Below are 21,770 nucleotides of genomic sequence, written 5' to 3' on the forward strand. Positions count from 1 at the left end.
TTAGAATCAAGGAACTAAAAAAAAAAAAAAAAAAAGAATCAAGGGACTGTGTCTAGCCCATGTTCCGTGGGACGTTATTACCCAAAGATATAAATTGGGAGCCATTTCAGAAGCTGCCTACCAAGCAAGCATTCTTAAAATTCTCTTCTTCTGAGGATTTGTAAACACCACACTTGCCAACTCCTCCCCCTTGCTGCCTTCAGAGATGTTGGTGGACCTCAGCTGTCTTCTGTTCTCACACCACACCTTCTTCCTGACTGAACTCAACAATCTCATTACCACTGGAGACTCTGGGGTTCACTCCATTAGAAGTACTCAGAGGTACATGGCTCAATGACAAGACAAGACTTGTAAAAAAAAAAAATACAAAGAATAATAGAGTGAGCAGTCATGTATTCATCACCTAGTTTTGGAGAAGGCAATGGGACCCCACTCCAGTACTCTTTTGCCTTTGTAACATGCAGGATCTTTTCTTTTAGTTTGGCATGTGGGATCTAGTTTCCTGACCAGGGCTCAAACCCAAGCCCCCTGTATTGGAAGCTCGAAGTCTTAGCCACTGGACCACCAGGAAGTCCCTTCAACCTACCTCTTAGAAGCAGCGGCTGTTCTCAGTTTGGTGGTGTATTACATATTATGTGTTTCTTCATACTCCTACTTATTTATGCATTCCTAAGTCATACTTGCTGTTGTTCTGCATGCTTTAGTCTTTATGCAAATGTGGGCTCCAGAATCACTGCTGATGGTGACTGCAGCCATGAAATTAAAAGACGCTTACTCCTTGGAAGGAAGGTTATGGCCAACCTAGATAGCATATTTAAAAGCAGAGACATTACTTTGCCAACAAAAGTCCATCTAGTCAAGGCTATGGTTTTTCCAGTGGTCATGTATGGATGTGAGAGTTGGACGGTGAAGAAAGCTGAGCGCCGCAGAATTGATGCTTTTGAACTGTGGTGTTGTTATTGGAAGGTCTGATGTTGAAGCTGAAACTCCAATACTTTGGCCACCTCATGCGAAGGGTTGACTCATTGGAAAAGACCCTAATGCTGGGTAGGATTGGGGGCGGGAGGAGAAGGGGACGACAGAGGATGAGATGGTTGGATGGCATCACCGACTCGATGGACATGGGTTTGGGTAGACTCCGGGAGTTGGTGATGGACAGAGAGGCCTGGCGTGCTGCAATTCATGGGGTCGCAAAGAGTCGGACACGACTGAGTGACTGAACTGAACTGAATCATATTATGTGTATTTTTCTGCAAGTCACTTTTTTTGCTCACATTATATTTGTGAGATTTATCCATATTAATACATGTAGCTCTAGTTTGTTCATTTCCATTGCTTCCTAGTATTCCATTGTTTCCTAGTATTCCATTGTATACATATACCATAATGTATGCTTTTAAATGAACATGGTTTCCAATGAGTTCTCTTATAAACAAAGCATGGTGGATGTTCTTATACTTGTCTATTAGGACATGTGTGGAAGAGTTTCTCTAGAGTATATACCAAGAATAGAATGTGAGATATGTGCAACTGAATTTTTCTAGATAATAACTAGCTCTCTGATGTGGCTGTCCCAATTTATGCTCCAACCACTAATGCATAAGAGTTTAACTTGTTCATGTCCTCAACACATGAAATATCAGGTATTGAATTGTTTGCCACTCTGATAGGTGTGAAATTGGAATCTAATTCGGCTGTCAGCACTGTAGTGGACTAGAAATTCTTAGATGACCTCAAACAAATACAAAAATCATTGTTTGTACTGTTTATCTGGGTTTGCAAGAAGCAGAGAGAAATCTTCAAGGGGAAAATTCCTGAAAAGCAGAGTTGCCTGGACAGGAAATGCTGACAGCCCCGCAGTCAGGAGATCAGACCATCAATAAAAGGGCTGGATGGGGAGCTGGGCCTGAAACTCTGATGGGAGGGTATAAAGGGGGCTGAAAGGGACCCAGGAGACTGGTTGTCTGACCCCACAGCATAAAGAAATGCAATTTTACTTGGAGGAAATCTTCCCTAGTGTAAACCCTTGGGATTTCCCCCAGATCAAGATAAGTCAAATATGAGCTCACAATCTCTTATCACTACAGAAACACAAAAATGAGAGAGCAACAGGAGATTGTCAGTTACATGGCAGTTTTTGAAGCAAATTAAGTAGAATGTTTGCAAATTTAAAATCTAATTGGGGGAGAGAGAAATTAGGAGTTTGAGATTAACACATATACACTACTATATATAAAATAGATAACCAACAAGGACCCGCTGTAGAGCACAGGGAACTCAATACACTGTGATAACCTATATGGGAAAACAATCTGAAAAAGAATAGATATATGTAAATGTGTAACTAAATTGCTTTGCTGTACACATGAAACTAACAACACTGTAAATCAACTATACTCCAACATAAAATTAAAAAATTCTGAAGTATAATGGTTGAAATAAAAACTCAATAGGTAGACAAATATCCCCCATGAATCCAAATGTAAAATCCTTAACAAATATTAGCAAATAGAATTCAGCAATACATAAAAAGAATGATGTCCCATGACCAAGTGGAGTTCTAGGAATGCAAGGCTGGTTCAATATTCAAAAGTCAATCAATGTGATCTACATGTTAACAGACTAAAGAAGAAATATCACATGATCAGATCAATTGATGCAGAAAAAACACGTAAAAAGTTCAACATCCATTCGTGATTTTTTTAAAAAACACTCAGAAAAATAAAGGGATGAATCTTCAGATAATTATGCTGAGTAGAAAAAGTTGATTCACGAAGAATATACACTATATGATTCCATTTATATAACATTCTTTAAATTCTTCTTAAAAAAATTAAAGAAGGAGGATTCGATCCCTTGGTCGGGAAGATCCCCTGAAGGAGGGCATGGCAACCCACTCCAGTATTCATGCCTGGAGAAACCCCATGGACAGAGTAGCCTGGCAGACTGTAGTCCATAGGGTCACAAAGAGTTGGACACTACTGAAGCAACTGAGCATGCACACAGGCATGTATGTTATTATGTAGCTTCAGTTAACCACCATGGAGGCACTTGAAATGATCCTCTAACTTCAGTGTCCATCACAATCCCTCAGGAGTTTCTAAAAACTGCATTCACTCCCTCCCATACCCAGGTGTGCTGATACAGTGGGTCTGGGACAGGGCTCAGAAATGCAGACTCTCAAGGCATTCACACCTGAGTGACTCCCCTTGGAAGGGGTCCTGCCACTGAGTGTCTTGGAAATGAAGTCAGATTATAATTCTGGCTCCATCTCACACCTGCAATTCACTTCACCCCTGTGGGCCTCAGTTTCCTGGTCCTCAAAGCAGAGATAATAATGTCTGACTGCCTTCCTCATCCTATGTTATGTAGACCAATAGAGATGACAGCTCAGAAAATCTTGGTAAACAACCAGGCACCCTCAAGATATAAGGAAGGACAGTGATGAGTCAAGCTGCATAATCAGTGGCAGTGTGTGTTCAAGTCCTATCACAGGCCATGTGATACCGCATGGCAGAGCATCTCAGATAATAAGATATAGGGTTTGGACTGAGTGGTTCTCAACCTTGTCTGACCAACAGACTCACCTGCCGATGACAGGGGCCACCTCCGGAGTTCTGATCTAATAGGTCTGGAGTAAGGCCAGAGCATCCGTGTGTTTTAAGACACTTGCTGCCTGATTCTCATGCAAAGCCTAGGCTGGACCACAGGCTAGGTGATCTGAACAGCCTCTGCCAATTCTAAAAATGATCCAGGGCCATCTGGGGCTTGCCAAGCCAGAGAAGCAGATGGTGGTACTGGATGGGCTGGGGCTCCACTGCAGTCCTCAGCTTCCCCATCCCTGCTCAACTCCAGTACGACCCTCTTCCCCACCAGCCAGCCCCTCAATTTGCCAAGGCAAGAGCAGCTTAGGGTGTAAGGGATCACAGTTGTGCACTGGGCAGGCAGCCCCAAGACACAATCCCATGCAGTCTCTGGGGGGAGGGGCAGGCAGCTGTGGGGGCACAGGGTGAGGGTGTCAGGTGTCTGGGGGAGGGCCAGCTTGTGGTGCTGAATCATTTGCCGATCTTGGGGAATGAGGGCTTCCAGCTGGGGGGTGCTTCATTTTTACAAACTGTTTTAGAGTCTTTTCATTTCATTAAAGTAGCACTTGATCATTATCTTAAAAAAAAAAAAAGCCTTCAAAAATATATAACAAGGAAAGAAAAAAAGGAAAACTCAAAATCACATGTAATGCTATCATCTGGTGATAAACTCTGTTAACATTTTTGAATATTTCCAAATGTCGGTTCATGTCATGACCCTGACAGTGATGTGTTTACATTACAGTAGGAGAAAGCTGGGCCTCGTGTGGATTATCTCATGAGATCGGAACAGGACACAGGGGTCAGTACTCCTGTGACTCCATTCTCACAGGTAGAGAAATGGCTAAGACACCTGCCTAGGAGCTCCAACACTTGACTGCTCACTCCTCCCAATCACTAAAGCAGATGCAGTGCACAGTAAAGGTATCCTTCAAAAGAGAAAGCCTGTGTCCTTCTTTCCCTTAATATCTTCTGACATGTCCCCCCAAATCATTGAAATGCTTCTTTTGTTTACCAATAACCAAAGAAAAGCAGGGGAGGGTGGGATGAACTGGGGGATTGGGATAGACATATATGCATTACCATGTGTAAAATGGCTTTCCTGATGGCTCAACAGTAAAGAATCTGCCTGCAATGCAGGAGACTTGGGTTCAATCCCTGGGTCAGGAAGATCCCCTGGAGGAGGGCAACCCACTCCAGTATCCTTGCCTGGAGAATTCCATGGACAGAGGAGTCTGGCAGGGCTACAGTCCATGAGGTTACAAAGAGCTGGACACGACTGAGCAACCACTAAATAGATAGCTAGTGGGAAGATGCTATAATGCACAGGGAGTTCAGCTCAGTGCTCTGTGATGAACAAAAGGGATGGGAGGGAGGGCCGAGAGAGAGGGGATATATGTATACATATAGTGATTCACTCTGTTGTGCAGCAGAAACTAGCACAGCATTATAAAGCAATTATATTAAAAAAAAAAAAAGATTAGACATACAAGCAAAAATAAAAAAAAGCAAATCAAAGGAAAATACCGTTTTCACATAGAACCCTGAGAACTTTTTGATGTATCACACACATGCATATGTTCAAATGCCTTGATTCAGTAATCTCATTTCTAGGAATCTATCCTAGGGAAATGGAGATGTAGTGGAAGGTTTTGTTACTTTCAATGCAGCATTATTTAGCGCTGTGAAAAAGGCTGCGGGGACTTCCCTGGTGATCCAGTGGTTAAGAATCTGCCCTGCAATGCAGGAGACTTGGGTTCGATCCCTGGTCAGGGAACTAAGATCCCATATGCTGCGGAGCAACTAAGCCCGAGTGCCACAATGAAAGATCCCACGTGCCCACAACTAAGACCTGATGCAGCCAAATAAATAAAATTTTTTCAAAAAGGCTATGGAAAATTATTTGAATGTATACTCTGCAGACTTTTCTTTCAGAAAATTAAGCTACCACTAAAAATCATGTTAAAAGTGTATTCACTGGCACGTGAAATTATTTTCAGGATATATAAAGAAAAAAAAAGGGATATGATCTCAATTTGTTAAGTTTGCAAAATGCGTGTGTGGTTAGTTGTTAATTCGTGTCTGACTCTTTGAGACACCCTGGACTATAGCCTGCCAGACTCCTTTGTCCATGGGCTTCCCCAGGCAAGAATACAAGAGTGGGTTGACATTTCCTCCTCCAGGGGATCTTCCCAGTCCAATGATGCAACCCACGTCTCCTGCATCTCCTGCATTGGCAGGCAGATTCTTTTAGCACTGAAGCTCTAAGTTTGCAAAATGAATCCATATGAAATAAGCAAAAGTTCGGTCTTCTTGTTACCCCACTCCCCCCAAATTAAAAGGGTGTGGGGGGGTGCAGAGTCTCTCCAAATGTGTAGGGTATGTTTAAGATGAACTGAATTCAGATATAAGATCATGGCATACTCACAATTCCCTTTGTGGGTGTGAGGAACTGACAGTCTGAGCAGAGATAGACAGCTAGATAAGTTGGAGGGGACACCTGTATGAGAGCCAGAAGGGACCTGCCCGGGTAAAATCCTGAGTCAGGGCAAAAAAACTGGTTTCAGACATGTAACCCAAAGCCATGGTGCCAAGGACAGAGCCTCCTTGTTGTAGATGCCAATTTGCAAGCAAGTTACTTCTCCCATAGATAACCGTGAGGTTCGGCTCCTCAGAGAGTAGCAGAAGGCTGTGTTTATGTAATGATGGCTAATGACACCTGAGGAATGCTGGATGGGCCAGGGTTTGCAAACATGAATAGGAACAGCCCAGAAGAATGGTTCACTGTTACTAACTGTATCTCTGAGTGGTGGGATTAACCAATAATTTTATATTTTGGCTATTTCTGTATTTTCTACATTTTTTATCCTGAATAAGTATTACCTAAAAGATTCTTCTTAAGGAAAATTTCAAATATACCAAAAGCAAAGAAACTACTAACATGAATTTTCGTCTGTCTATTACTCAGCTTCTACTATATTCAACATTCTGCCAAACATCTCATCTATTTACACCCTAACTTGGTTTCTTCTAGAGGAATTTATTATTTTATTTTTTGGCCATGCTGCACAGCTTGAGCAATCTTAGTTCCCCAATCAGGGATTGAACCAGGACCACAGCAATGAAAGTGCTGTGTCTTAACCATTGGACAACCAGGGAATTTTCTTTCTGGAGTATTTTAAAGCAAATTCCATTGTTCTATCTTAGGCCAGTGGAAGCCCCGAAAGATTGTCTCCTGTGCCCTTTTAAAGTGGCTCCATTAGTCTTTGACAGTTTCTGTGCTTTCTGACAGAAGATGTCCCCACTTATGGTAGACTTAAAATTGGTCATAAATTCCTTCCATTTCTGTATGCATGCCCTTTTGTTTATTTATCTGTTTTTGGCTGCCCTGAGTCTTCATTGCTGCACGTGGGCTTTCTCAATGCAGTAGGGGACAAAAGACATAAAAAAGTACAGTTTTGTGATGAGAAACACTTAGGAATGAGTTTTACATGGACTGGTAATTTGAGGTGTTCTGTTCCTTTCTGCACTGTCTGCACCGAACTGACACATTCAGCAATGGCTCTGTCTTAGTCCATTTGGGCTACTATAATCAACAATCAAGGGCTTCCCTGGTGGCTCAGTGGTAAAGAACCTATCTGCCAATGCAGGAGATGTGGGTTCGATCCCTGGGTTGGGAAGATCCCCTGGAGAAGGAAATGGCAACCCACTCCAGTCTTCTTGCCTGGAGAATCCCATGGACAGAGGAGCCTGTCAAGCTACAGTCCATGGGGTCACAAAGTTGGACACAACTTAACGACTAAACAATACCAACAATTGACTATCATAGATCAAGTGGCTTACAAACAGCAGAAATTTACTTCTTACAGTTCTGAAGGCCGGGAATTTTGAGATCAAGGCACTAGCAGACTCAGTGAGACCCGCGTCCTGGTTCACAGAGCCGTCTCTTCACTGTGTGGAAGTGAAGGGGCAGGGGAAGGATCTCTTTTATAAAAGTAGTAATCATTCATGAGCGTCCTGCCTTTGTGACCTAATCACCTCCCAAAGGCCCCACAGCCAAATGCCATCACATTGGGCATTAGGATGTAATGCATGAATTGTTAGGGAACACATTTAGTCTAGCTGACTCCAAAATTTAAAGACACTTACCTACAAACATGTAGATAATGCTGTGAAAGTCCTGCACTCAATATACCAGCAAATTTGGAAAACTCAGCAGTGGCCACAGGACTGGAAAAGGTCAGTTTTCATTCCAATCCCAAAGAAAGGCAATGCCAAAGAATGCTCAAACTACCACACAATTGCACTCATCTCACACACTAGCAAAGTAATGCTCAAAATTCTCCAAGCCATGCTTCAACAGTATGTGAACAGTGAACTTCCAGATGTTCAAGCTGGATTTAGAAAAGGCAGAGGAACCAGAGATCAAATTGTCAACATCCATTGGATCATTGAAAAGGCAAGAGAGTTCCAGAAAAGCATCTACTTCTGCTTTATTGACTACGCCAAAGCCTTTGACTGTGTGGATCACAACAAACTGTGGAAACCAGTAGTCATGTATGGATGTGAGAGTTGGACTATAAAGAAAGCTGAACGCTGAAGCATCGATGCTTTTGAACTGTGGTGTTGGAGAAGACTCTTAAGAGTTCCTTGGACAGCAAAGAGATCCAACCAGTCCATCCTAAAGGAAATCAGTCCTGAATATTCATTGGAAGGACTGATGCTGAAGCTGAAGCTCCAGTACTTTGGCCACCTGATGCGAAGAGCTGACTCATTAGAAAAGATCCTGATGCTGGGAAAGATTGAAGGCAGGAGGAGAAGGGGACAACAGAGGATGAGATGGTTGGATGGCATCACTGACTTGATGGACATGAGTTTGAGTAAACTTCAGGAGCTGGTGATGGATAGGGAGGCCTGGTGTGCTGCAGTCCACGGGGTCGCCAAGAGTCAGAAACGACTGAGCGACTGAACTGACTGACTGACCTACAAACAACAGCTATTTGACAAGTAAAGGGGCTAATTACTGTACATGGCTACTAGAACCTTCAAATAGGTCTTCCCTGGTGGTTCAGTGGTAAAGAATCCACTGGCCAATGCAGGAGACATGGGTTTGATCCCCGATCCAAGAAGATCCCACATGTGAAAAAGCAACTAAGCCCAAGCGCCACAGCCATTGAGCCTGTGCTCTAGAGCCCGGGAGTTGCAAATACTGAAGCCTTCGCACCCTAGAGCCTGTGCTTTGCAACAAAAGTCATCGCAATGAGAAGCCTGCCCACTGCAATGAAGAGTAGCCCCCACTCTCTGCAACCAGAGAAAAGCCTACACAGCAATGAAGACCCAGCATAGACAAAAATAAAAAATTAATAGATAAAATTTTTTTAAAAGAAGAGATTAGTAGTTACCTTGGGCTGGGGTGGATGGCGGTGGGGGAGGGGGTGGGTTATAGCTAAAGAGTATTGAATTTCTTCCTGAGATGATGAAAACTTCCTAAAGTTGACTGTGATGATAGTTGCGTACACTTGTCAATATACTGACAATCACTGAATTCTACACTTGGAGTAGGTGAAGTGCATGGTATGTGAATCATATCTCACTAAAACTTTAAAATTTTGTGCAAAGGAAAGAAACCAGTTAATTTCAAAAAAGCTTAGCTAAGCTTACCTTATTTTTTTTTTTCAAGAATGTTTAGGGCCTTCCCAGGTGGTCCAATGGCTAAGACTCCGAGATCCCAAGGCCTAGGTTTGATCCCTGGTCAGAGAACTAGATCCCGCAGGCCACAACTAAGAGATTCTACAGGCCTCAATGAAGATCCCGAGTGCTGCAACTAAGACCCAGCACAGCCAAAGAAATAGATATATAAATGAATAAATACTTTTTAAAAAAGAATGTTTGGCTAGAAAGTAATTTTTACTTTTCAGTGGGGAAAAAACCACACATACACATATCACATCTCATTAACATCTAGTATAGTAGAAATTTGTAGTAAGACTTCAGATCTTTTTGTGTTGTGTGCTAAGTCACCACAGTCATGTCTAACTCTTTGTGACCCAATGAATGGTAGCCTGCCAGGCTCCTCTGTTCATGGGATTCTCCAGGCAAGAATACTGGAGTGGGTTGCTATTCCCTCCCCAGGGGATTTTTCCCAATGCAGGATCGAACTCGAGCCTCTTACGTCTCCTGCATTGGCAGGCAGGTTCTCTACCACTAGTGCCATCTGGGAAGATCTTTTTGGATAATGTTAAATACTCATGTAGGAAACTTTTTTTTAATGAAGGTTAAAACTTCCCTTACCTACACTAGTGATTTGCACTGGAGTTAATATTCTTTGTGACTGGAAAAACCACAAAAGAAGATTGTGCTAATAAGTTAAGCAAAATGCACACTCCCCAGGGCAGGGGAAAATAGTATTCTCTACTCAAAAGAGCAGTCAATTATTATTGGGCGATTATATGTACATTTTACAAGCAAGCTAATGTACCATGAGCTGTAGGTATAATTTTTATGCAAGGTCCCCTGGGACCTAAAAATAATTGTAAGAGTTCCTCTGGAGTAACAAGACTGGCAAAGATTGCTCTATAGTAACAATTTATGCTTTCATTTTTTCTTTACAAAAATATCACCAAATACATTTGCATACTCATATTTCCATATTTTTCTTACCCAAAGGACAGCATTCTGTGCACCGATCTGTACCTTGTTTTTTTTCTCATTGAGCAATATATCCTGGGATCACTGCATAGAGGTAGGTAGGTATCTTAAGCAGCTTGGACTACCACAACAAAGGCACTTCCCTGGTAGTCCAGTAGCTAAGACTCCAAGCTCCCACTGCAAGGGGCCTGAGTTTGATCCCTGGTCAGGGAACTAGATCCCACATGCCATAACTAAGAGTTCACTTGCGGCAACTAAAGATTCTGCATGCAGCAAAGAAGATAGAAGATCCTGTGTGCTGCAGCTAAGACCCAGCGAAGCCAAATAAATAAATAAATAAATAAATATTTTTAAAATACTATAGACTGGGCGGCTTATACAGAAATTAATTTTCTCACAGTTCTAAAGGCTGGGAGTTCAAGATCAAGATACTAGCATGATGAGTTTCTAGTAAGAGCTTTCTTCCTGGCTAACAGAAGGCTGCCTGATCACCGTGTCCTCACATGGCAGGGAGAGTAAGCCCTTCAGTATCTCTTCTCATAAGGGCACTAATCCCATAATGAGGGCCACACCATCATGACCTCATTTAAACCTAATTACCAAAAGGCTCCATTTCCAAATATTAATATTATCACAATGGGGGTAGGGCTTCAACATAAGAATTTTGAGGGAGGAACACAATTTAGATCATAGTAGTGGAGATTGTTCTCATTGCTTGTTAAAACTGTATAGTACTCCACTTTTACAGAGGCAATATTCAACCAGATATTTGCATTGTTTACAGACAGTGCTGCAATAAACTCCATGTTTGTATGTCATTTCACAGCTTTACCTGTGACTCTCCAGGTGGCACTAGTGGTAAAGAACCCACCTGCCAATGCAGGAGACAAAAGAGACACAGGTTAAATCCCTGTATCAGAAAGATCCCCTGGAGGAGGGCACAGAAACTGACTCCAGTATTCTTGCCTGAGAATCCCCATGGACAGAGAAGCCTGTCTAGCCTGTCCATAGGATCGCAAAGAGCTGGATACAACTGAAGCGACTGAGCAAGCATGCACTCTGTGATAGATTCCTAGGGTTGCTAAATCTAAGAGTAAATGTATATTTAATTTTGCTAGATATTGCCAAGTTGCCACCCATTAAGATTATATCACTTTGCATTTCGTGAGTAATGGGCGAGCCTCACTTCCTATATCTCACCATCAGAGTATGCTGTCAACTTCTGGATTTTGCCAATCTGATAGGGGAGAAATATTATCTCAGGGTAATTTTAACAAGCATTTCCCTTATTAACAAGCATTTCCTTCAGTCTATGAAATAGGCTGAGCATCTTTGCCATTTGCATTTCTTTTTCTACTATGTATATTTTTCTTGTTTTAAAAATCAGGAACACTTCATATATTAGAAGTATTAGCCTTCTGTGATGCAAGCTGTAATACCTTTTCCCCATTTGTCAATTTGTCTTTTGAAAATGTATGGTTCTCTCTCTCTCTGTGTCTCTTTATCTAATTTATCTCGCACAAAGCATGTTTATGTTTTTTCAGTGAAAGTTATCAATTTTTTTCTCCTACTTCTTCTGATTTGTGAAATTATGAATGTTTACCCCACTCCCAGGCTATAAAGAAATGCTCTCAGATTTTCTTCTAGTATTTATGTGTTTTCATTTTTCATAGATAGATCTCTTATTCATTTACCATTTATTCCAGCTTATCAAAAGAATGAATCTCATGTTACTTTTTTCCATATGGTCTCAATATCATTTGTTAAAAGTTTTTTCCCCACTGATTTGAAATACAACCTTTTCTTGTATGCCAAATCTCCTTTTGCACCTAGGTCTATTTCTGGATTTCTATTCAATTCCAGTGGTCTGTCTGTTCATGTGTCACTTCTATGCTGTTTTAATTGTAACATTTAGTTATAAAATTTTAATGTCTTTGAGGGCTAGACTCTACTTTTCTCTTAAGGAATTTTACTAGCAATTCTTACTTGTTTATTCTTTCCTTTTGGAAGAATAAACTTTGTATAATAAACTTGTTCAACCCTACAAAATAAACAATCAAAACCCAGTGATAATTTCCACTGAGATCATGACTAGTAAGTACATCACTTAACTGACAGAGAATTGACAACTTTACAAATTGAATTTTCCAATCCAAAAGGGAGATGCATCTATTTGTTCCAGTCCACTTTTGTGTCTTTCATGTGTGTTTCATCGATTTTACTCATAGAGGTTTTTCACATGTCGTTTAGATCTACAGTAGATACTTTATTTTACTTTTGCTATTTTAAATGTATCTTCTCTTTCATTATATCTTCTGATTGCTTAGTATATACATGAAGGCTACTGATTTCTACATGTTAATTTTATATCATGTTACTTTACTAAATTTTTTTATTGTTTGTGATAGTTTTTCCTTCAATCCTTTTGGGTGTTCCAACTAAACAATTGTCGACAAAGAGAGATAGGGCTTTTGTTTGTTTGTTGCTGCAAAATATTAATGTTTCCATTTGGTCTAAGGCTTGAGAGAAGATTCCAGCTGCCTAGTGGCTACAGATACAGGATCAGGCTGAAGCTCTGACATTAGGTGGGGAGGAGAGAGACTCCTCAAAGGCTGCTGGACTCCAGTGACTCCTGGTCCTTCTGGAAGGTAAGACTTTTCAAGAGATACTCTCCCAGCCCAGACTAGAGCTGGAGAGCCTGCAGAAATTAGTCAAGTGGTGGTCCAACTACTTGATGATGAGTTTCGATTGTTCATCCAGGAAGTAGTTCTCCAGGAGGTCACAGAGATGGGGTGGGGGTTGTGTGTACCAAGCCCAAGGCATGAAAATCCCCACAAGCCTAGTTCAAGTTCTTCTCCAGGGCCATAGAGTCTTCCATGGTGTCCAGGGTTTTACACTTTTCATTTCGAGACAGCTTTTGCAGGTCCTGAAGAGGGTGTAGTCATTGTGCTGATTTTCCCTCTTCAAGAGGCATGAGGTACCCTGGTGCTTCTTCTGGTCAACACTTGGAAGAAGGATCTTCTACCTTCTAGAGCCACATCCTTGTGGTCAGAAGTCCAGAAAGAAGTGGGTATAAGAGGCCAGCAGATGCAGGTTGACCAGGCCATTGACAATGGCCTCCATCTCAGTGGAATAATCCTGATGAATCTTGGAGCTCCTGGTTGGTGGGCAACAAAGGGCTAACCTCAGGGTTGGTTGGTTCCAGAGGCAGGGAATGGCCAAGAAGATGGTCTCGGACTTGTGGCTGGAGAGGAGTTTGGAGGGTGGTCAGAGCATGGGGCCCTAGGTCTGTTCCCTCCAAACAGTGTTGAAACAAGGGACAGATCGACGGGACCACTGGGCACGCTGCTAAATAGAGATTGTTTTATCTCTTTCTTTTCAATATTATATTTCTTTTTGTTGTTGTTTTTACTGAAAAAGAGTCAACTTTAATTGTAACTGACCAGCCTGTACCCAGGAATGTCTCTGAACAATTGAACAAAATCAACACGATAAAACTGTCCTGTTGAAGAAACCAAGAGCTTCTGTTGGCCCCAGAGGTTCTGAGGGCTAGGCCGAGAGCAGCCCATTCCCTTTCCTGAGGCTGGCTCTGTGCCCCACAGAAGTTTCTCGTCCCACAAGGAGGGTCGGGGTGGGTGAGGGACCAGTCCCCTCCTCCAAGCATGCAGGGGTCTCTCAGAGTCACCGGTGGGGCATGCCTTTCCCCCCACCTCTGTCCTGTCCTAAGGTAAAAGGAGACCCTTTGGGCATTGCTGCCAAAGCCAGGGAACAAGGTGAGGCAGCTCAGGTGCCTTCCTGGACTCTCCGCCAAAGTTTTACTCCAATCTGCTCGGTTGGTGCCGGATGCCCAGGGTGCGGATTAAATAAGATATGTGCTAGAGGAAAAACTCACATGCCCCATCATCTCCACGGTGCAAGTCACAGAGCAGAAGAAAGAAAACCAAAACCATGGCCCTAATGAGAAGCAACAGCAGCCGGCCTCAGAAGACGCGCTCAAACACCGTCTGGTTGGTGGTGGGGATTCCGGCTCTGGTTGGTGGACTGCTGGGTGATCTGGCTGCCCTTCTGGCGTGGAGGGGCCAGGTACTCGAACATGGAGGTCAGGTGGGTGGACAGCAGGCCCTTGAGGTCCGAGGGCATGGGGTCAGACCAGAAGAAGTCGTGGTTGAGGGCGTCTTCACTGTTGATGCGCTGGGCGGGATCCAGCACCAGCAGCTTGTCAATGAGGTCCAGTGCGTAGGGGTCTCACACGTAGGCCTTCAGCCTGTCCTTCACCTTCTGCTTCTGGCCCTTGACCAGTTCCAGTTTCTTAAACAGCTCGTACTTGTCCACATTTGGCCACACGTCAGGGGTGATGGAGCTGCAGAGCTGGCTGATGAGGGCGAGCTGGTGCTGCTCCGTGTTGCCCTGCATGATGGGGCTGCGGGTCCACATCTCCACCATGATGCACCCAGCACCCCACAGATCAATGAGAGGGCCATAGTCCCGCTCCCTGAGCGACAGCTCTGGGGGCCGGTACCAGAGGGTCACCACACGGTTGGTGTAGCGGTTGGGCTGGCTATTCTTGGCCAGGCTGAAGGCCCAGGCCAGCTCAAAGTCTGCCAGCTTCAGAACCCCATCACGGGTGATGAGCACGTTAGCCACCTTCATGTCCCAGTGCAAGATCTTGTTCCTGTGGATGTAGTAGAGGCCGTTAAGCAACATCTGCATGACCCTCTTGATCTCAGGCAGTGTGAACTTGACTAAGATGTTGCTCAGTAGCCCGGCAAGATCATGCTCACAGAAGTCAAACACCAGGTATATACTGCCTTTGCAGCGGTTATAGGGGGAAGCTTTGGTTCCACAGATCTCAATCAAGTTGACCACATTCTCGTGTTTTAGAAGCTGGAGGATCTTGATCTCCCACAGTGCTGTAATGGTGAACCCCTCTTTCTCGTTCTCCATCAGTACCTTCTTCAGGGCCACCTTTTGGCCGGTCTTGCGGTGCTTTGCCTTAAACACCTCCCTGAAGGTGCCTTGGCCGATTTTAGCGAGCTTCTTATATTTGGTCACCTCATCACAAAAAGGGCACTCCACCAAGCTGTACTGCTTTGCCATGGCTGACTCCAGTGCGCCGCCGCCACCACCTCCAGCCACCCCCACCGCCGCTGCAGCTCCCAATCCAGGTCCTGCTGTCGTGCTCCAGGCCCCTTGGCCTCAATATTATATTTCTTATCTAGTATGCTTGCCCTCGTATAATATGTGTTGGCTAATTCAGCCAAAATGATGTTAAACCATAATGAAGATAGTAACACTGTTTCTAATTTCAATATTTCTACATTAATAAGATAAGATGCTAAATACTGGGTAGTTATATATAAAATCAAGTTTGAATTGTGTCGAGTGCCTTTTTTACATTATCTTGTAAGTTTCCCTGAAAACAGACAAAGGAATCTGTGAAAATAGCTTTGGGGGAGGGCAATCCCAGGGGAAGAGAGTGAGGACTAAGAGTAAGTGAAACAGGTGGACTTCCTTGGTTGTCCAGTGGTTAAGAATCTGCCTGCCAGTTCAGGGGACATAGGTTTGATCCCTGGCCCGAGAAGATTCCATATGCCCCCAGACAACTAAGCCTGTGACGCATGACTACTGAAGCCCCCACTCTCTAGAACCCAAGCTCTGCAAGAAGAGAAGCCACCACAATGAGAAGCTGCCCTGCAACACAGGGTAGCCCCTGCTCACTGTAACAAGAGAAAGCCCTCATACAGCAACAAAGACCCAGCACAGCCAGAAATAAATAAATACTTTTAAGTTTAAATATTTACCTGTAGTTTATTTTGGTTTTCTAAATAGACAATCTCACCCAAAGGCTTTTTTAATTTTAATTGAAGGCTAATTACTTTACAATATTGTGGTGGTTTTTGCCGTACATTCACGTGAATCAGCCATGGGTGTACATGTGTTCCCCATTCTGACCCTCCCTCCCACCTCCCTCCCCATCTCATCCCTCAGGGTCATCCCAGTGCACCAGACCTGAGCACCCTGTCTCATGCATTGAACCTGGACTGGCGATCTATTTCACATATGATAATATATGTGTTTCAATGCTATTCTCTCAAATCATCCCACCCTTGCCTTCTCCCACAGAGTCCAAAAGTCTGTTCTTCACATCTGTGTCTCTTTTGTTGTCTTGCATATAGGGTCATCATTACCTTCTTTCTACATTCCATATATATGCATTAATATACTGTAACAATAGGATTTTTGTTTCAACCCCAACCGCCAATTCCTTACAACTTTTTGTTCTCACATACTGGCTAGAACTGCCATTGCTGTTGTTGTTTAGTTGCTAAGTCATGTCCAACTCTTTGCGATGGACGTAGCCTGCCAGGCTCCTCCATGGGATTTCCCAGGTAAGAATACTGCAGTAGGTTGCCATTTCCTTTTCCAGGGGAAAAAATAATTTTTAAAAAAAGAGTAAGTGAAACAGAGAAGAGGGACAGCTAGTACATGGATGCATTAACAAATTGGTCACAATTATCTCCTGCAAAAGGGAATGGCTACTCATTCCAGTATACTTGCCTGGAAAATCCCATGGATAGAGGAGCCTTGCAGGTGACAGTCCATGGGGTAGCAAAGAGTCAGACACAACTGAGTGACTAATATTTTCACTTTTACTTTCATAGGTAACTAACACTTGATTCTGTGGGACCATCTGAGAAGCCATATGAAATGTGCTTCAGAACCATTTACCAGGTAAATAAAGAGAGAAGCTTTTATCCACTGGCTTTTATCCCCCATTGACCAAGATACCTCACACTTCAGGGCTGTAGATGCATGAATGCTGAGAAGGTTTCTGCAGGTATCCCATGGCACTATGTCACAAAAACCCTGCAGCAGACAGTAATATTTATTATCTCACAGTTTCTGTGGGTCAGGGAGCAGGAGTAATTTAGCTGGGTTGTTCTGGTTCAGTATCTTGCGAATGGTTTCAGTCAGGATATCCACAGACCCTGCAATCACTTGAAGTCTTAATGAGGGTTGGAAGATTCACTTTCAAGATGACTCATTCATGGCTGTTGACAGGAAGCCTCAGTTCCTTATCACATGTGCCTCTCCATTGGTTGTTTATGTGTCTGCTCACAAGCTGGCCACTAACTTCCCTGAGAACAAGTGATCCACAAGGGGAGAAAAATTAAGCTCCACCTCCTGGAGCAAAAATATGAATGAATCTGAGGACATATTTTAAAGTCTGCACACCATCATAATATAGGCCAATTAGATTAGGACTGTCTGGGGGACTTCCCTGGTGGTTCAGCAGCTAAGACTCTGAGCTCCAATGTGGAGGTTGGGGATGGGAGGAGTTGAGGGGCAGAGGCGGTTCAATCTCTGGTCAGGGAGTTAGATCCCACATACTGCAACTAAGAGTTTGAATGCTGCAACAAAAGACCTGTATTATTGCAACTAAGACCTGGTTAGTTGCAGAATAAAAAGATTAAGATTATCTGAATATCCTGAAGTGCACCACATTGGTCCATCATGTCAATAACATCATATTTATTGGATGAAGTGGCAAGTATGTTGGTGCCTTGGTAAAAGACACACTCTCCAGAGAACGGGAGATAAATACTAGGAAGATTCTGCAGGCCTATCACATCAATTAAGTGTTTAGTGATCTGTTGAGAAGGCAGCACAATACTTGGTAGCTCCTTTGGGTTCTGGAGCTAGTAAGTCTTATCCTGGGGAAACCTGCTCTGACCTGTTTATTTGGTCACATGGAGGACTGACAAATTTGAGTGGGGCCCAGAGCAAGAAAGGGCTCTGCAACTAACTGATTCACGTGACATTACAAGCAACTCTGCCACATGAGCCATGTAATAAAGAAGATTGTGAAAGTAGAGATTTCTATAGTGAAAAAAAGATCTATAAGGGGTATAATATGGCAAACTCAAGATAACTATATGCCACTGAATAAACAGCTCCTGGCATGCTCCTGTATCACCATAGAGATGCAACTGTGACTGTGTGATATCATGTGACCAAGTGGCCTACTGTGAGCTTGATTTCTAGAAGACTTACTAGGTTACAAGGTTGAGTGAGTACAGCAGCAATCCTATATAAAACTGAAGTATTGGGACTTCCCTGGTGGTCTAGTGGTTAACAATCCACCTCCCAATGCAGGGGACACAGGTTTGATCCCTGGTCAGGGAACTGAGATTCCACATGCCAAGGGGCAACCAAGCTCATGTACTGCAACTACTCAGCCCGCATGCCACAGCTTAGAGAGAAGCCTGTGGGCTGCAACGAAGGTCGCGCGAGCCACACGTAAGACCCAAAACAACCAAAAATAAATAAATACATGTTTTTTAAAATTGAAGTATTGCATAGCACAGAGGGGCCAAAGACAAAGTAATCTGCACATGCAAGTGGTCTAAAACACTGTGTCATCGTCCACTACTGCACTCACGCCTCTTCCTGAGTTTGCTTGCGGGGTGGTGAGACAAAAGTCCAGGACTGACTCTGGGGTGAACTGTCTGGATATCCCGGTGCAAGCCAAAAGTGGGTTGCTGATACTGTACACTGTCACTCAGGGGTGATCCTCAAAGAGGATTGAAGGGAAACCCTCCCAAGGGTCAGAGTTTTGGGTGGTATATCTGGTCATCTACTTTGTGTGGAAAGACAAATGGCCCAAGAAGAAAATGCATACAGACTTAAAGGCAGTGGCACATTAGATCAAGGACCTGAAAGGAAGAAGATTGGAAGATTGTGGACAGGAGATATATGGAGGTATGGAGATCAACAGCCTGGAAACTTTTTCTATAAATGGTCAAGGAAGTATTTTAGACTTACTGGCCATATGGTTACTGTTGCCACTATTCACTCTGCTGTTGTACAAAAGCAGCCATAGGGATGATATGTAAATGCATGAGCATGGTTTTGTTCCCATATACCTTTTAAAAAAATGTATTTATTTATTTGGTTGCACCAGGTCTTAGTTTCGTCATGCAGGATCTTTTAGTTTCGGCATGCAGGGTTTTTTTTTTTTAAGTTGAGCATGCCAACTCTTAGTTGCAGCATGTGGAATCTAGTTCCCTGACCAGGAATCAAACCTGGGCCACCTGCATTGGGGGTGCAGAGTCTTAGCCATTGGACCATCAGGTAAATCCTCTCATAAACCTTTATTTACAAAACAGGCAGTGGTGGTTTTGGTCTGGGGGCTTTAGTTTGCCAATTCCTGGTACTGATGAACCTAAGGAAGGGGGCAAAGAATGTGAATGTCTTTGTACCACATTTCAGTATCTATCCCTAGAAGAGCCATCAGACAGAACACTTCGATCAGTGGACGTCAGTCAGCCCCTGTTTTCACCCATCCCAGTGCTGGCACAATCAGCTCAGGGTTGGAATAGTCATTGTGGAAGGGTTGGTGGCTATAAATGAGCCCAAAAGCATGAACTTGCATCCACCATAGCATTACTCTATGCGATGCCCTGTCTACCAGCAGCAGAGGCCTATGCTGGGTCCTTGAGATAGCACCATTCCTCAAGGAGACCAACCAGCCACTTGGAGCCAAGCTGACAACTGGACCCCTCTGGAAGGTGCATTGCTTCATCTTGATGGGAATTAACATTTGTTCCAGATTACAGTCTTGCTTTTCTGCCTGCAGTGCCTTTGGAAGCACCCTATCTGATGACTTAAGAGTGACCTGCCAGTAGGCAATTCTGCATAACATCCCCTCTTCACCTCTGACCAAGAAACCTAACTTATAGCAAGGGAGGTGTAGAAATCACTATGTAACAATGGGACCCACTAATCTCATATAACACACACTACAGCACTCAGAAGTTTCTGGACCCCTAAAGTGATAGAATAGCATTCTGAAGTTACAGCTGAGGTACTAGCTTAGAGATGATACCTGACAGGAATGTGACATTGTCTTCCAGGATGCAGTATATACCCTAAATCAATATTCATTACATAGTACTGTGTCTGCAATAGACAGACTACAGGAGTTTGGAAACCATGAGATGTAAGTAGCAGTGGTCTCACCTGCTCATCACTCCCATTGGCCCATTTAGGGAATTTAAGTTTCCCACTCCCTCAATTAAAAAAATTTTTTTTTCATTTATTTTTAGCGGGGCTGGGTCTTTGTTGCTGCATGGGCTTTTTTCTAGCTGCAGAGAGCAGGGACTACTCTCTAGTTCTGGTGTGCAGGCTTCTCATTGCAGTGGCCTCTCTTGTTGCAGAGGACGGGCTCTAGAGCTTGCAGTCTTCAGTAGTTGCAGCTCCTAGGCTCTACAGCACAAGATAAATAGCTGTCACTCATGGGCTTAGTTGCTCTGTGGCATGTAGGATCTTCCCAGACCAAGGATTGAACCCTTGCTTCCTGCATTGGCAAGCAGATTCTTTACCACTGAGCCACCAGGGAAGCCCCACATCCCCTCAGTTTTCAGTCCCAGAGATCTGGTTTCCAGGGGGGATTGCTTCCACCAAAGGACTTGGTAAGAGTTCCCTACACTACTGTCCATCATTTTGGGCTCCTCATGCCAAGAAACTAGCAAGAAAGGAAAGGAATAACTATACTGTCAGGAGTAATTAAATGTTTGTGATCATCAGAAGGAGGTAGGGTTACTGTTACTCAATGGAGGTGGGAAGGAATGCATTTTGCACCCAAGTGAGTGACGAGAAATCTTTTGGTACTCCTTGCCCAGTATTTACGTAAATGGACAGGGATGCTGCCAAAGTCTAAGAAAAGTAAAGTAACTGTGGGCTCAAACCACCCAGCAAAGAGGCTCTGGGCCACCCATCAGATAAGCTATCTAGACTGAAGATGACAGAAAGCTGGAATTTGAGACTAGAATGTGGCTAGACTAGAGATTATGGCTTGAGATAGCTGAAGCAGTGAGGGGTGTATTTCGTCCCACTAACCTTTCTCTCAAAGGTTTCCCCAGGAAAGAAGATAACTCAGAACCCTGGAGCTGTTTCCAGATGAAGCAAACTGACTATACAAAAGAAGCAAATCCAAGTGGTGCGAGGTATAGACTGTAGTGGATCTGTGGTGTGTCACACAAAATTTCCCCTTTAGGACTGAAATGCTCTTTTCCTCAGCTGCTAGAAGTATTGGCTACCAGTGGCTCACAGCTGACTCTTTCTTGAGAAACTTCTCTGGGCAAAAGAGAGATATCTTGCCCAAGATTGTGCCCCTACTCTTTTGGCAGTCCATATTCAATGACTTCACTGCAGCTTCCCTGGTGGCTCAGATGGTAAAGAATCTACCTGCAATGCAGGAGAGCCAGGTTTGATCTCTGGATGGGGAGGATCCCATGGAGAAGGAAATGGCCACCCACTCCAGTATTCTTGCCTGGAGAATCCTATGGACAGAAGAACCTGGTGGGTACAGTCCACAGGGTCGCAAAGAGTTGGACATGACTGAACGACTAAGCACAACACAACACAGCACATTCAATGACTAGTCAGTATGAGAGCACAAAGCCTGGCCTCTTACCTCATCTAGGGGCAAGTCTAAAGGAATATTCCAGCTCGAGGGCTCCAGATCTAGAGATC

At 43.6% G+C, this 21,770-nt stretch overlaps 1 long non-coding RNA gene and 1 pseudogene across 3 annotated transcripts in view; both read right to left on the reverse strand.

Moving 5' to 3' along the window:
* The window catches only part of LOC145547423 (uncharacterized), a 44,525-nt gene that overhangs the window by 8,545 nt on the left and 14,210 nt on the right, over positions 1-21,770 (reverse strand). The window lies entirely within an intron of this gene.
* On the reverse strand, positions 11,598-15,329 carry LOC145547421 (cyclin-dependent kinase 9 pseudogene; annotated as a pseudogene). The gene has a single exon (XR_014083823.1). The product of XR_014083823.1 is annotated as a cyclin-dependent kinase 9 pseudogene (transcript).

Source organism: Giraffa tippelskirchi, chromosome 4, assembly GCF_054371585.1.
Source record: "Giraffa tippelskirchi isolate mGirTip1 chromosome 4, T2T-mGirTip1v1.2.pri, whole genome shotgun sequence".
Taxonomy (NCBI): domain Eukaryota; kingdom Metazoa; phylum Chordata; class Mammalia; order Artiodactyla; family Giraffidae; genus Giraffa; species Giraffa tippelskirchi.